At 41.6% G+C, this 15,517-nt stretch overlaps 1 protein-coding gene across 8 annotated transcripts in view; it reads right to left on the minus strand.

Moving 5' to 3' along the window:
- The window catches only part of LOC126754802 (hormone receptor 4), a 156,128-nt gene that overhangs the window by 123,696 nt on the left and 16,915 nt on the right, over positions 1-15,517 (minus strand). For 7 of the 8 annotated variants that reach the window (XM_050466934.1, XM_050466935.1, XM_050466931.1 and 4 more), the window contains exon 2: positions 8,561-8,689. The gene's annotated coding sequence lies outside the window, so the exon portion shown is untranslated. Of the gene's footprint in view, positions 1-8,560; positions 8,712-15,517 lie in introns of those variants that run through there. The other variant, XM_050466933.1, reaches the window with a different exon arrangement.

The following is a 15,517-nucleotide window of genomic DNA, read 5'->3' on the forward strand; positions in this document are numbered from 1 at the left end:
CAAAAGACATCTGAGTTGCTTTAGTTTATTGGAAATTATTCGTAGATATGGAATGAAATTTCTGAAAAGGCTGGTAGACGGATCAGGGCGAGATGGAATGTCTTAACAACATGCAAGATCAGCAAGATAATTTGTGAGAGGAAAGCTCGCATGATTTTTACTCACACGATATTGATATGACTCATAGACGGTTGTTGGCCTAAAGGCATCATTGCGAGGTGGATAGGTATAACAAATGTAAGGAAGTAGGCACGAGAGACACTGGAATACCTCTTCTGTGCAGTATTATCAAGAACTCGCCTTAGATATCTAGAAGCTTCGCAGATCAAGAGACTATGTGAAGTAATAAAATTAGATATCAGTACGACTTGAGATGAGTTGAGGTTGAAGAATACTTCAGCTCACATTAAACTGAACCAGCATCTGGCACTACGAAGGACCAGTAAATATAAGTTTGAGGTGACAGGCGGCCAGTATAACCTTAGCTAACCTAATAATGCTTTATAAATAATTTTTGTATTTATTTAATTTCAAGTTAAAAATAGAAAGACATAACGAAAATATAAATAAATTAGATAAAATACTTTCCAATACAAAATTACTGACAATTTCTGCTTATTTGTGCAAAGTATCACATCACGATATTCATATACATACATATGTACCTCATTGAAATAATTCCACGAAATCGATAAATTGATATTAACTTGACGGCTGCTGAAACGAGGCAAGCGTACACATTTATATAAGTATACATATACATAAGTATATATGTATGTATGTATGTACTATATGTCTACACGACGACATCTCCTATAATAATAATAATATACACACGTATGCAGGCATATGCAGGGGGCCCCTCTTATTAATTTAGCCCTGATTTACAAACGCGTCACAAACATTTCCACCATACCGACAGCCGCACAATAAATTTGTATAATTTCCTTCAATTATTAACGCTGATGACAATCAACATCATCACTATTAATAACTCTCCGCGCTCGACATTGAGCGATCATTAGCTTTGCGTGGCACGGCACAGCATAGCCAGGCGCTGCGACGATCGTTACATTTCGGCTGCTACTTACGCTCGTTCCTCGGCATTTTGGGCCAATTGATTGGGAAAAATCCAGGCTTCGCCGCCAACGGCAACTCATTTGCTTTGATTTGAGTGCCGTTCGGCGTAATTATTCTAGATTGTTTCTCAATTATGAACCGCTGATTGTATTGATTTAGGGCGATGCTTTGTTTTTTGTTGCCCTGGCAGACGAGGGGTGTTGTGCGGGGTCTGTATGTGAATCATTTTCCGTTATTAAATTGCTACTGCGTCGAGTGATTTTTAATTTATTTCTATATATGTAAGTAAGTACTTAGTTGTGGCGCTCATTGTATTCAATGAGCTGTAATTTGAGTCTCATTTGAATATTTTATTCGCTCGTTGCAATCGCCGTCATTACTCGGTCGTTCGATCGTTCGTCATTTCATCAGTTCAATAACGCAATTGAGTACAAAGTTCAATGAAAAGATATTTAACCTTTTAATGAGTTATTCGCAATGAGGCGAAGCAATTAGCGCCGTTATGAATACAAATGTGGTACAGTTGTGTTTGAAATCTTTCATTCTAAAGTGTATGGCTTGATAACTGTGATTTATTGGAGACGCAGGGTAGCCATAAGTATTTGATTTGTTTTTAGAACATAACACAATTTCCTAAAAAGACGTCACCATTGAACGAAGATACCACCAAACGGTAAGAAACAAGGAAGCATAGCAGAATAGAACATCTGTGGATATTTGAATGTGAGAACGTGGTTATCGGAATATTGTGTAGACACAAATTTCTTCCAGTTAAATGTGGAAAAGTATTTACTAGTTACTTAACCGGTTGCTTTCAAACTTCCTCTCCCGTACATTAATAGGACATGCGTTTGACGGTCTTACTTCTCAAAACAAGAGAAATAATCGGAAAGTTCAACAGATGAGATTGCTGAATCCCTTCTAACCTTAAAATCACACTTTGGCGTTGTTTTATGATCCGTTGTGAGAACTATGAATATTAAAACGAGTACTTCTTAATTCTCAGATGCTTCGTTTTTGCGAAATCAAGTAACAGATCGACCCTTCACTCAAATAAAGCAGGAACTTGCCAACTGCGTGATCTATTGAACTACCTTTACCTTTTCAAATCTAAAAAATCTCACAAGTACAACATTGTATCTCAAACGGTACACTAACTCAAACTATATGTCATGCGAGCAGCCAACTAATCAACCAATTAATATTTGACAACAACAATTTGCGTCATAAATCAGCGAAACTTTCAAGTGCAATTAGCATAAAATCGCTTGAAAATATTCCACATTGCTTTATAACGCATATAAAATGCATGTTATTGACATTAAAGCGCCATAAAATAGTGCATTTTGTATGAATTAAATAGAAAAAACGGTTGTTTGTTGCACCGCAAGCAGATATGCGAATTTAGTGTTGCCACCAGTGATGCCTGATCGCCTGTTGGGTGCGTCGCGGCGAGCCTGCTGACGTTTGTGCGTGTGTGCGACGCTTTATCGGTCGCTTGGCCTGTGGGCCGTCACCGCCTGTTGCGTACAATCGACAACAGCTCGTAATAATGATCGTGACAGATTGTGGCAGCGCGTATGAAAGATCGCTGCCGTGATCGGAGCCACAAAGCTGGCCGCGCAGACACACCGCCGATGCTGCATAATGTGGCACATAAATTACACGAGCTTATAGCAGGATGGAAAGGCTAATGCTTGAATAAAATATTAAAATTTGTTATGTACGGCATTATGTTATCGCGTGTGTTGGCATGAATATAAAATGTGGACAAGAGTCGAATTTGTGCATATCTCGCTTAAGTGTTGAGAAAACTGGGCGCAGTTGCGGAGTTAAGATTTAGATATAGAGTGTTTAAATCTTTGTCGCTTAGTTAACAGCAGCGCCAGTCGTTTCTTCTTTTCGCAAGGTGGCGCCAATTGGAGATTCCAAGTGCAGCCAGGTCCTTTGTCGCCTGAAATCTCCGACGGAGTGGAGGTCTTCCTCTTCCTCGGCTTCCACCGGCGAATATTGAAACGATTACTTCCACAGCTTCAGTGTTTTCATCCATTTGGACGACATGACATTGCCAGCGTAGCCGCTGTCGCTTGACTCATTGATCTATGCCAATGTGGTCGTATATCTCATACAGCTCATTGTTCCATCGACTGCGGTATTCGCTGTTGTCAAGATGCGCAGGACCATAAATCTTCCGCAAAACCTTTCTCTCGAACACTCCTAACGCCGTCTCATCAGATGCTGACATTGTCTATGTCTCCGCACTATATAACAGGACGGGAATATATTTTTGAATAAAGTTTGGTCTTTGTGAGTGAGACGACTTTACTTTTCAATTGCCTGCTTAGTCCAATGTAGCACCTGTGATTCTGTGCTGGATTTCGAGGCGATATTTGTGTTGGTGTTAATAATCTACGACTTCAGCTTAGAAAAAGCCGTTGTTCAGGCAAATGTTATTAATATCACCAGAACGTACGTCAACAGCTGCACACTCTTACACAGGATTGTATCTTCTTATAGAAAATTATACCTTGTTCATTCAGCTCTACAGCCCGTATTAATTTCTTCAGAAAAAAAGACAAAGAATTTGCACGGCAGAGAGCCTCCTTGTTTGAGCCTTCGCTTAGTAACGAATGGCTCGAATAGGCCCTTTGCGATTCCGACGGAGCTTTTAGTGTTGCTCAACGTAAGTTTACTCATCTGTAATAGTTTTCACACCATCTTGGTGAACCTGAAATTATCTGCTAACCGAATTGCTCTCTCGATGAATCCATTGATTGATGCGATCTGTGGGAAGTGGCGCCGTTTTGTTGAAACCAAATGTCGCCAAAATCACAAGCTTCAATTTCAGGTATCAAATAGTCTGTTATCATGGCACGATTTCGGTCGCCATTGACGGTTACGTTCTCACCGGCATCATTTTTGAAGAAATATGGACCGCTGATTCCACGGCCCTCAAACCATACCAAATCGTTGTTTTGTCTGGCTAAACTGGCAGCTCTAGAATCTCTTCAGGCAGCAATTTTGCTTGTTTTCATACCCATTGATACAGAAATGGTCCTCATCGCTGAACAAAAGCTGGCTCGAAAATGTCGGATCTTCTTGGCATTTCTCAAGAACACATAGAACGAAGCGATGTCGCTTGGGAAGGTCGAGCGGCTTCAATTTTTGCACAAGCTGTATTTTATTTTTTGATGTAAAATGCGCCAAGTCGTTCCATACGTCAGTCCGAGTTGCTGCGAACGGCGCCGAATCGACTCTCCACGATCTTCATGTACATGCTGGGTCTCAAGGCGGATGATGGTGGCGATTAGTTTGCTTAGTAGGACGATTATGTTGACCACAAGTTGAGCGAAGCTCTCGAAACACATTCTTTACGGAACGTGAATTTTCGTAATAAAGCGAACGATTTGTAAACATTATTCAGGCGTAAGTCTTTCCATGATGAAATGCCAAACAATACTGAATAAAAGTATTACGCTGTCAAATGAGTACCTCTACTTGGAACACTCGTTATATTGATATGTGTAAAACATGTTATGAAGAAGACAAAAATTACGTCCTTAATTGCTGTGCAAGCTCCAGCTTACATGAAATTTAACTAAAGGTTATTCTCGTTCTATTATATTGGTCTGAATGAGACTATAAGCTGGACTCCCTGTTGTTAATTTCTGTAGGAACTTGGAAATAACTTCCTCAAACCTCATCTAAAAGTCTATAAAGTGTTCAAGGTATTGGTTATTTGAGCCATAGACTATAGTTCTTCACCAGTGCAGTTCTCCGGCGCCAAATACCAATGTCAATGCATGCCACATGGTTTCTTTAGAAACCGGATTTGCGATGCCCCTTCAAATCGGCGCTGATAAAGAACACATTTTTATTTTGTAAAAAAAAAATATTTCGCAAACTAAAATGTTACTTGTTAATAAAAAATTCAATTTAAATTGATGTAAAATTACAAAAACCTGCTTGCTCACGCCCATTTCAGCTGGAGGCTTTCGAGGGGCACGTTTGGCTTGCCAAAATATTCTTATTAGCCATTCAAATTACCGACATAAAGATATGAAATTAAAAATTACTTAAATACATATGTTCATATGTAAGTATGCATATGAATTTGCTAAATTACCGGCTGCGAGTGCTTTCGAAACCGAACTCAGCTTAAGCATAAAGCAGCATAAAATATTGCGCTTAATTACCGCGTACAATGTTGCTTAGAAATGCAGGCGTGAGTGCAACAACAACACGTAAGTAGTATAATAAACATGCATATAAATAGGTATGTACATATGTATAGGTGTATATGTATGTATACGTGTGCGTGTGTGTCTGCTTGTTTACAACTCCTTGGCACAAAATGTCACTCCAACTTGGAGCTGCTCGCTGTTGCATGCAAATCGCGCTAAATTAATTGTTGCGTGATTATTTGTTGTATATTTTCGTATAATCACAACAACCATACAACCACATATACATACATATATATGTACGTGTATCGAGCATATCAAGCGCCTGCTTTGGCCATTGCTGCATTCGGCTTTTGCAGAAAAACTTTTTTTTCTAATTAATATGTGTGTTGTTTGTGTTGTTGCGTGTTATTGTCGTGCGCCATTCGTTGCTATTAATTAGCAGCTTTAGATATTTTGCAATATTTTTTGTATTTCTAGGAAAGCTGCGAGGTAAAGTTGGAGCGTAAGCGTCGCTTATTTAGTGCCAAAAGCCTTCGGAGGCGCTTTAAAGGCTGCTTAACTGCAACATGCTGCACACACACACACTCAGACAAATTTTGTTCGATTTTGGCGCTGCAATTATATTTCAAATGCAAATAAATATATGTATGTATGTATTTATTTTTTGTATGTAGACTAAGCTTGTATTGCAAGTCAATGCCGCGCTTCTTGTATCCGCAATTATCTTTTAAGCCATAAATCCATGCTCGTTTGCATTATCGCCATTTTCGCAAATCCTTTTACGCAATATTTGCATATTGCCACAATCAACGGCTGCCAATAATAATAATAATCACAACAACAATAATGAGCAGCCATAGAAATTATCATAATAGACATAAATCGCTCACAAATGCCTAACCATGTGTCTACATACGTGTGTGTGTGTGTGTATGTGTGCGTGTGTTCGCCGGTAATTTCGTACAATAATTGCAATTGGCACAAAACAATTACAAAGATAACCAATTTGAAAATAACTTGGAAATTCGCAAGGCACAAATAACTGTTAGCGCATGCCATTGAAGCCACGAATAACATACATATGTATGTACATATATACAAACAAATATACATACATACATACATATATACATACATGCATATGCGCATAAACACCGATATTTCTATGTCTTTTGCGCGATTGAAGTCGATTGAAGCATTGCTGTTGATTGGTTTCTAATTTCGCACTAAATTTATTTGCACTCGCAAACCAACAAGCGTTGCCACACACGCACACACTTAAGCAGACTATATGATATATGCGTATGAGCGTGTGTAAATAATGTGCGAATATAAATATGCCAAACAAAATGAAGCCCGCAAGTCAGATAGTGAAAACTGAATTTACTTTCTTGCGAAAACAACGTCAAGCCTTTGAGGTTATGTGCCGCTTGTGACAAGAAGGGCCCAGTAGAGTAGTAGGCGCCCAATTGGGGTACGCCAGTCGGAAGGTCATAACATTAGTGTTACTGTTTATCCGATTTGGCATTAAGAAGAAGTAAAGAAATCGGCAGCGCGTAAGTGTAATGATGATTTATTTCAAGGCAATAAATCAGATGATGAAAAGTTCAAACCGCAAGCAGATTTATTAGAGCAAAGATTTTAAATTTTCTTTCCTACATTGGAAAAAATTATGAGGTATATTCCGGAAGTCCTTTAATAGGCTAGTAATGCTCAGAAGCAACTCTTCTGAAACTAGAGACTTGAAACTTAGACAGACTCCCAACCGCCATGGATGCAGCTCTAGCGATTAAGGCTGCATCGACGCAGAAGGAGCCTATTTTGCAAGTTTTTAAAGAATTGTAACGATTGGTTCAATAAATTTTTTAAATCGACTCAGTCCTATAACTTTTCGAACATCCTTGTACCTGTATTCCAGATCTCTACTGAAGTTAAACGTAGCAGCTTGTTGTTGTTGTAACGATTTTCTAGACGCTCTTTGGGGGAAACCAATAGGTTAGCTATCACTGAAGTCACTTAACGGCAGGCCCAGGAAATGAGCTGTTTCGGCGGGTTCGGACCATAGTTTGAGGGGGGGTTATGTGAGTAGGTTTCGTTGGGCATGCAAAGATGTAACTAGTTTGAAGAGGCATGTTCAGTTACTGTCAGAAGTTGATCACGTCCGAAACTCGATCGATTCATGGCTCCAGGTCGTGGACGTATTAGAGAATGTTCTACTGATGTTCCTAAAAGTCGGCTTCGCTTCAAGAAAATGACTGCAGCTATGGTTCCAGCAAAAATATCCGAACAGACTCTGCTTGAAGAGACAAGTTCAGTGCCTGTCGGAAGTTAAATGCATCCGTAACTTGGTCGATATATAGTATGGTTCTAGGTCGTGGACATGTTGGAGGAATGTTCTACTGTTGTTCCTAAGAATCGCCTCCGATTCAAGAAGGTAACTGCAGGCATGATTCCGACAAAAATATCAGAACAGAAACCGCTTGAAGAGAAATGTGTTATGCTCCTTTACAGGAAGCGGACCACTATGTAGATGCTCGATAAAAGACATCAGTGGACATTATGTTATAGACCGGAGCGTGGTGTTCTGGCAGGTCCATGTCTTCTCCAACTGTGTGTTGGGGCGGCGTAGTTAATGACATGCCGACCTATTGTGTTGCATGTTGCCAAAAACGTATTTGCCTCAAGTTCTGCCGACTAGCGACTTGAGGATCTTGTTACGGTTTGGACTTTTGTAACAATCGCGGTTATGTGCGGAAAGAAGGAGTACCATACTGTCGATTGTCACACCTATAATTTTAGGGTTATTTATCGGCCGAGTTTCGACATCGCCGACGGAAATCTTGATGTCCAGTTCTTCGTTCAGTGGGTAAATAGCATAGCCATGGATTTGGCGGTGAGGATTTTAGGCCCCTAACAGTGAAGATACGAGAAATTTCTAGTAGACTGCCGTTCACCAAATGTAGTAGATCACAGTTATTGGTGAATAACGTGTCGAGATTCTCCAAGCTTAAGGATTTGTATTAAAACCAAAGTAAAAATGTCGCCTATGTGACCCTTATGACAATCGTGTTCAAAACAATGGGAACCACGTAACCGAAACGATCTACATATATACAAGTACATTATCAATGTCACGTCAGTCGTTATTACCAAAACATTTTGAGTATTATTTTATGGTGCTAAACAACAACAAAAATACAATACTTTTCAACCGTTTTTCCATTTTAGCCTTAGGTCTATTTTGTTAGAGACATTCAATTATAGTCATTTTGGTCTTGCGGAAGTGAGCTTACCTTGAATTTCGTCCAGCTTTTCCAAACAAGGGGGTTGACGTTTGACAGTTATTCGATAACAACAAATTGCAGGGCCAATAATTCTCACCTTTCCAACGTGTTTTTATTGCTTTTGGCTGCTGGGACTAACTGAAAATAAATAGGATAAAATCTATAAAGTTTTGAGTAATAAATTAACTTAAATAGAACTATAATCATAAGTATTATAATTTCTTGACCCACTTGGCGTAACTAGCAGCACACACAATTTGCGCAAATAAAATGGCTTCGGAAGTTCACCAACGCTTACACTATATTCTACACAAGCTAACGGGAGAGCAGCAAAACTTGCAAGCGTTGCTGGCTTTTCAAACACAATTAAGCTCAGCAGCGCACAGAAATACAAAAGAAATGCAAAAGCAAAAAAGCAAATAAATAAAATAGAAAAATCCACAAGAAAACCGTTAGCGGGGTGTTTTCCTATATTTCAAGCGTAATAAGACCATTATGAAGCTAAGCAGAGCTAAGTGACTGCGAGAAAAGCGGAGCACTTAGTCGGTGTTTGTAGCTTCCTCTCACCACCGCAAAGCTTAAATCACCGTAATTTAGTAAAAATATATTTGCTATTTTGTACCAAGACCTCACCAAAGAGCCAGTGCCTGAACAATGGAGCAGAGTGAAAGAAACGCTTAACGTTGCGGACAAAGGGCCAAGCCAGCAGGCCAAATAGCAACCTGTTGCTGCTTGCTGCTTTTGGGGTAGAAAAATAAAATAAAAACACACCGAACTACAAAAATAAAATAACAGTACAAGGCGTAACAACAATAACAGCAACCAACGACCGTGGGAGAGAAGCAATGTGGCTTCGTAAAAATCACAGTAGCACATCAACAGTTGCCAAAATGCCAGCACTTTACGAGCAAATCGGCCAGCACGCCACAGCCAGGACAGCTACAGAGTTTTATATCCCCCCCACACTACGCACAAGGCACGTAGAGCTTTATTTTATCTTGGCATACCTCCCAAGTGGTAAATAAAAAGGAATTCGCCCGAAGTATGTGAGTAGCAAGGCAACAACACACAGCGGCACACTCGGCAGAGCATTGCTAGTATGAGCAAGAAGCGTGAAGGGGGGAAAGGAAAAATCGCATACAAAACCGTCTGTGAGTAACAACAAAGAAATGAATGAAGAAAAGCGACGTGTTGGGACCCGTAATGGGAGGGCAGATTGAGCAAAAAGCGGCATTAGAAACACAAGTGAAGAGTAAGTGAGTGAGTGAGCGAGCGGCGTGCAGGGAGCGCCAGTGCGTCGTCAAAGTGTAGACGGTGGGTATGTGTGTGTGTGCTTCGTGTGGCATTTTGTGAGAAAAATATCAAAACTTTTCACATTTTACACACAAAACCGCAACAAACACACCATACACACACGTGCACTCTCATAACGGTATACACTTTTACTTGGAGTCAACTCCACAACTACTTCTAACACGACAGCTGCGCCAGCAGTCGTGCCGCATTCTTACTAACAGCACCGCCACCCGATTGTTTGTGCGTGTGTGTGTTGGTGTTGGGTAATGTTAGTGAGTGAGTGGCGCTTCAAAGTGTCTGGCAAGTGTCTACGAATTTCTTCGTTGTGGGTGATTCCACCCTCGCCACAGACGTCACGCCGCCGTCGCTAACCTGGCCTGGCCTGGCTTGGCCTCGCATTTGCACACTTGACTGCATGGGCTTTCCCGGGGCGTGTGTGTATGTGCGCACACATATAACTGTATGTGGGTATGAAGTTACAAAAGCGTTTTTATTTTCTGTTGTTTTTCCTTTTATTCGTGCTGGCAGCACTCAAAGGTGACGCCGGCGCTTGGATTGAGGTCGTGCCAGACGCGTGCCACAAAGTTTCCTATTTTTTCTCGGCAAATAAGCAACTAATTGAGCGAGCATTTGTGGTTGGCAGACAACAGTGGTCGGAAATGAAAAAAAAGTCGAGACTGAAGTTGTTTTTGGCACAAATTTGTATCGGAAGCTGCTCGAGCTTGAATTAGACTAGTTACGACCGAGTGAGCTGTCTAACTGACTGCGTGAGATACAACCGAACCACACCATTTTTAGATAGAGCAGTTCTGACCTTGACCCGTTAGGAACCACTCTCAAGAGCTGTCTTTATGATTGCACCATTCGACACACCACCACTTTCAAGACCGTGACGTCTTTACCTTTTCATCTTCTATTCCTTATGTTGTTTCTTTGCCGCAAAAAATGTCGTCTGACTGCTGTTTTCGCACGCCTGGCTTCATGCCCTCATCCCCACATGTAACAAGGTGCAAAGCCATTACAAATGCAACGCCAACAACCAACAAATCAAACACACCACTCCGACAACCAAGAGCAACAAGTCGCCTTGGCACAGGGAAGTTGGCTAAAAAGTCACAACAACAAGATGTGTGCAAACTTTTGACTCCGTTTCGCCGCTTTTTATTGCAGCTGTTCTTTTTTCCAGCTACCAAAAGCTATAATGATGACGACGAAGGCGTTGATGACCTCGCTGATTTGGTCGTTTTTGGTTGTTTTTGGTGGCGATGCCATCGAAAGTAGCAACAACAGCTGTCAACAGTTGTGCCAGGCGGGCAAGCGATACGCGCGAAACCGAAAAGTACATCCGCTACAGCAGGCACAAGAAAGACGTTGAGCCAAAGGTGCCGTCGCAAGGAAGCAGCCGGTGCAAGGGAAGCGCGTGTAAACAGCGGAAAAGGCGAAGTAAGCTTCGCAAAACGTCTTCGTTGTACGCTAAGTTGACGCGCCAAGTTGCTTCGTTGCTGACGCTGCTTTTGTTGTCGCCGTCGTCAGCACTGCCACTGCTGTTGTTGCTATTGGCGCGTTGTTATCGCGCGGGTGCTGTCGCGCCGTGACGCTTTGTACGTTTCACGTTTTTACGACCGCGTGTCGGATATGCCGGCATATTTCTTTCATTCTCTTGTTTCACTTTCGCGTTTATTTTTCCTTTGTTGGTTGTGCTTTGTTGTTTGTGCTGCCTCTCGCATGTTTCTGAGCTGCTGTTACAATGCTGCTGCTGGCAGCGCCGCGCCACGTGGGCGCAGTGATGGAGCAACAGCAACAACACAGTGTCGCGAGTTTGACCAAAGCTAGCAAAAACAATAACAACAAACCAACATCTGCTGCTGAAAAGCGCTTCACGCTTTGTTGCTTTTACTCAGCTGCTCATTGTTGTTGCGTGAGTTTTTGCGTTTTTTTTTTATTGATGCACTGTGGTTGCGCTGTTTGTTTGTTTGTTTTTGTTGGTACAAATCACTCTGGAACTAACTTGAAAAGCAAACCGCTGCGTTTTTGCCTTTTACGGTTTTCATTCATAAAAATCGACGGCGACAGCAAAATGTGAGGCAAAAAATGAGATATATATGTATTTATCTAGTTATTTACATTGTGGTTGGAGCAGGAGGGGGCTTACAATGCTAGTGCGGAAGACAGTTGATACATACATACATACATATACGCGTTTAAATCCGCAAGTCAAGTGAGGGCCCATTTTCGAAGGGATTTATTTCTGTTCAGGCGAAACCTTTTTAACTTTGCGTCTACTGATTAATAAAAGTCCCTCTACTGAGCTAGAAAGGTTATGAAAGGCGCTGAGAGTCCATGGATCGAAGAGCCAATCAAATATAGTTAAAATGTTTCAAGCTTTCAAGGAAAACGTCGCCAAAACTGCAATGTGAAATAATGTTATGACTGTTGTCTTGTTCCCAAGTCTTATTTCCGCTAAGAATAACTCCATGCCAAGAGTACAGGATATATGGAACGGAAATACACGTTTGAACTAAGCTTCTATAAAAATGGTTCCAAAAGAACAAAACTTTGAAGAAGACATAACACTGTTTCTCGAAAAAACAACATTGATGATAACTGTTGTAGCTTTAGGCTGCGATCTGAGTCTGCGAACGGAGTCAGCAGACGGTATAGTGTCCTAAAGGAAAGCAAAAATAGATCACGACCTTCAGCTCAGTTAACGAGTTGCTCATATTATGATTTAACTAGGTTGGATAAATTGGTTACCCAATGTTTCTAGCGAATACTGCTGAGTGTACAAAATCTAATGGGATAGATAAATATAAACTGATCTTTGGACAGCGACTTAAGGTCTATTATGCACTCCCCTCTGTCACAAAAACTGATCTAGCCCGAGCACACTGATAAATTGCAGTATACTGCTGTGTGCCATTGAGGCTATGTAATCTCTATTCGGACACATGGATTCAACTGCCTGTGCAGTCAAACATCAGATGCCCGGGAGTTTCCGACTCCATGTCGCAGAACCTTTATCCTAATGTGGTATTAACCACTCAATAGCAACTGTGCCTGGCGCGTGCATTGAATTTGTTGCCAATACTTCCCCCGTTCACTCTTTCCTTCATGCGGAGCAGCGCCATTACGACATGAGGACCACCCGCAATACAGGATTCCGGTCCTACCATTCTGGTAGCAGCTGCAGTGCCGGCAAGCTCGTCAGTCAGTTCACTTGGTTGCGACCTGATAAGCTATTCAGCCGTTCTATGCACTCCCCTACCATTAAAGATTTAATCTCGCAAGTTGAGATCGCTTTAAGTGCCAGTTGGCTATTACTGAGTATGGCGTTATTTTCATTGCGACAGTTGCTTTGGAGATTTATCTCTCAACACTGACTTAAAACAAAGTCAAAAACCATAGAACCCTGTTTCCACTTTAAAGTAACTCTGATGTGTCCCGTGTTCTTAGTCCTTCAAACTCGCACAATAGATCGGGATTGAGAAAATATTACAGTTATCAATAAAAAATAGAACAATGCAATCTTTTCTGTCTTGTTCTTGTTGCCACTGCCTTTACTCTCTCTCTTCCTCTAATTGCTCTTGCTTTTTAAATAAAACATTAAATTGTAGTAATGAAATCGTTTCGACACGTACTTAACAACTCAACTGGCAACTGCAGGGAAAAATCTCATTTCCGCTGTTAACACGCCCCTCTTCATGGGATCCAAAGAATTAAGTGTTAAATGAAGAAAATCTAAAGCACTTATTTCACGCCCCTGGCAGGTGTTGAAAGCCAAAAGAGCCACAGAAAAAACCACTGAAAGCAAGCAAACCCAGAAAAAACGAAAAGCGTACGGAGAAAATGAGGAAAGCCTCATTGTAAGCCCACAAAACGGCGCACGGAAAAAATGTGAACGACGGATGAGTGCGGAAAAAATCGAGCTGTTAATACACACGCCCACATGCACCGTCATACATACTTAAGTCCTTTTCACTACAAGCATAACCGGCAAGAGAGCGCTGCAAGGACTGGGCAACAGAAGACAACAACCCAAAATGCAACCAAATGCAAAAACCACAAAAAATTAATGGTGGAAGCAACCTTTTTGCTGGGCAAGCAAGCAAATAAAGTGGAAGAAAGTGCTCAAGCAGAGGAAGGAGGCGGAGGAGAGTTGGGCAAGGCAGGGTTAAGCAGCGCAGGGATGCTTTTCGTGGGTTGTGTGTTGAAAAAATGCCAAATAATGTTAATTACCCTTTGCAATGCTTGAAAGTTTAGCCACCAGCGCCACAGACACGACGTAATGCTAAGTAATCCCAACAAGTTTGGGTGGAACGCGAGCGCTAATGCCAACGCGAGTCAAACTGACCAAAGAAATACGAACCCGTTTTCATGAGCGGGGTATGAAAAAGTGTTTTTTGAAGCAATTAAAAATTATTATTATAATGTCAACACTTTTTTGCTGGCCGCCGGATTTGTGTACCTACGGCTTGCTTTGGCTTGTTTTCAGCGGATAAGCAGTTGTCGCCTTAAACACTGCGGCAAGGAAGGAATAGCAAAATAGACCCAAATCCGTTGTTGGCGGAAAAGTCAAACAAAAGCCAAAATTAAAAAATAACAAAGCCCTTTTTGCGAAAGCAAGCAAAAAATAATAAAATTAAGTAAGACCCCCAAAAATGTGCCGAACGAATTCGTCATGCATTAAAAGCCACCAAAAAATAAATTACAAATTCGCAAAGTTCAAGCGTGAAAAGGGCAAGATTTGTGCAAGAAATCTGTAGCTTCCGCGTGGCATATAGCGCTTGACCCGCCGCCACCAACGCGGCGTTGCGTTAATGCCGTCGGCATTTCTTTGGCTCACCCAATCGCTCAATCTGAGTTTACAAGTGCTTTGACAGAATTTGTTGACTGCTCCCACCTGGCGCCCGTCACTCTTGCGGCAGTTGGGGCCCACGCCGTTTTAGCCGTCCATGTCGTATTTTTGTGGTGGTTGGCCGCTGTTAGGGGTTGCTTGTGGCTTCGCATTCTTCCGCCCTTAACGCGTGCCACTACCAGGCGCTTAGAAGTGTCACGCAGCATATTTTTACGGTATTTTGAGGCCTTTATGCTGTTTAGTGTTGTGCTTATCAATTGTTGGAGCTTTTCTCGCAGTGAGTCGGGGGTTTTTGGCTGTGGCTGCTTGTATACACGTCCTTAAGTGCCGCTGCGGTGGTTGCTTCTTCCACAAGCACTTTTTGTTTCATTCTTCTTATCTTGTGGGTTAATAATTTACCAATTGTGTCGCATCTACCAAGTTACCTTTGACAGAGTCAGTTAGCAATGTTGGATTATTGGAGCTCTTCCTTGAGCTCCTTATTGTTTAGCAGGTTGCAGTTGCACTGTTCTCAATAGATTGGCGGAAGGTCACTGAATCAACGGCCTTAAAAGCCATACTTTGGCTATCGGGCCGCTGGTATTGCTGCCCTCCGTCAGCTAGGCTTAGCTTTAACTAGTTTTCTGAAGACATTCCTTGCACCTAGACCAAGTTTCGCTTCTGTCTTTGTACTGGCTGCTTTCAAGTTCGTTGCAAATGATGTCCTTTTTTCGGTTTTTATTGATTTGGTTCATGTTTTTGGCCGACGAATATAGGGGAAAGTATGTCCCATTGCGCATAGCCCCGACTACGCAAATAAGGCTTTCTTATAACGA

This window comes from Bactrocera neohumeralis, chromosome 4 (assembly GCF_024586455.1).
Source record: "Bactrocera neohumeralis isolate Rockhampton chromosome 4, APGP_CSIRO_Bneo_wtdbg2-racon-allhic-juicebox.fasta_v2, whole genome shotgun sequence".
In the NCBI taxonomy this organism is placed as follows: Eukaryota; Metazoa; Arthropoda; class Insecta; order Diptera; family Tephritidae; genus Bactrocera; species Bactrocera neohumeralis.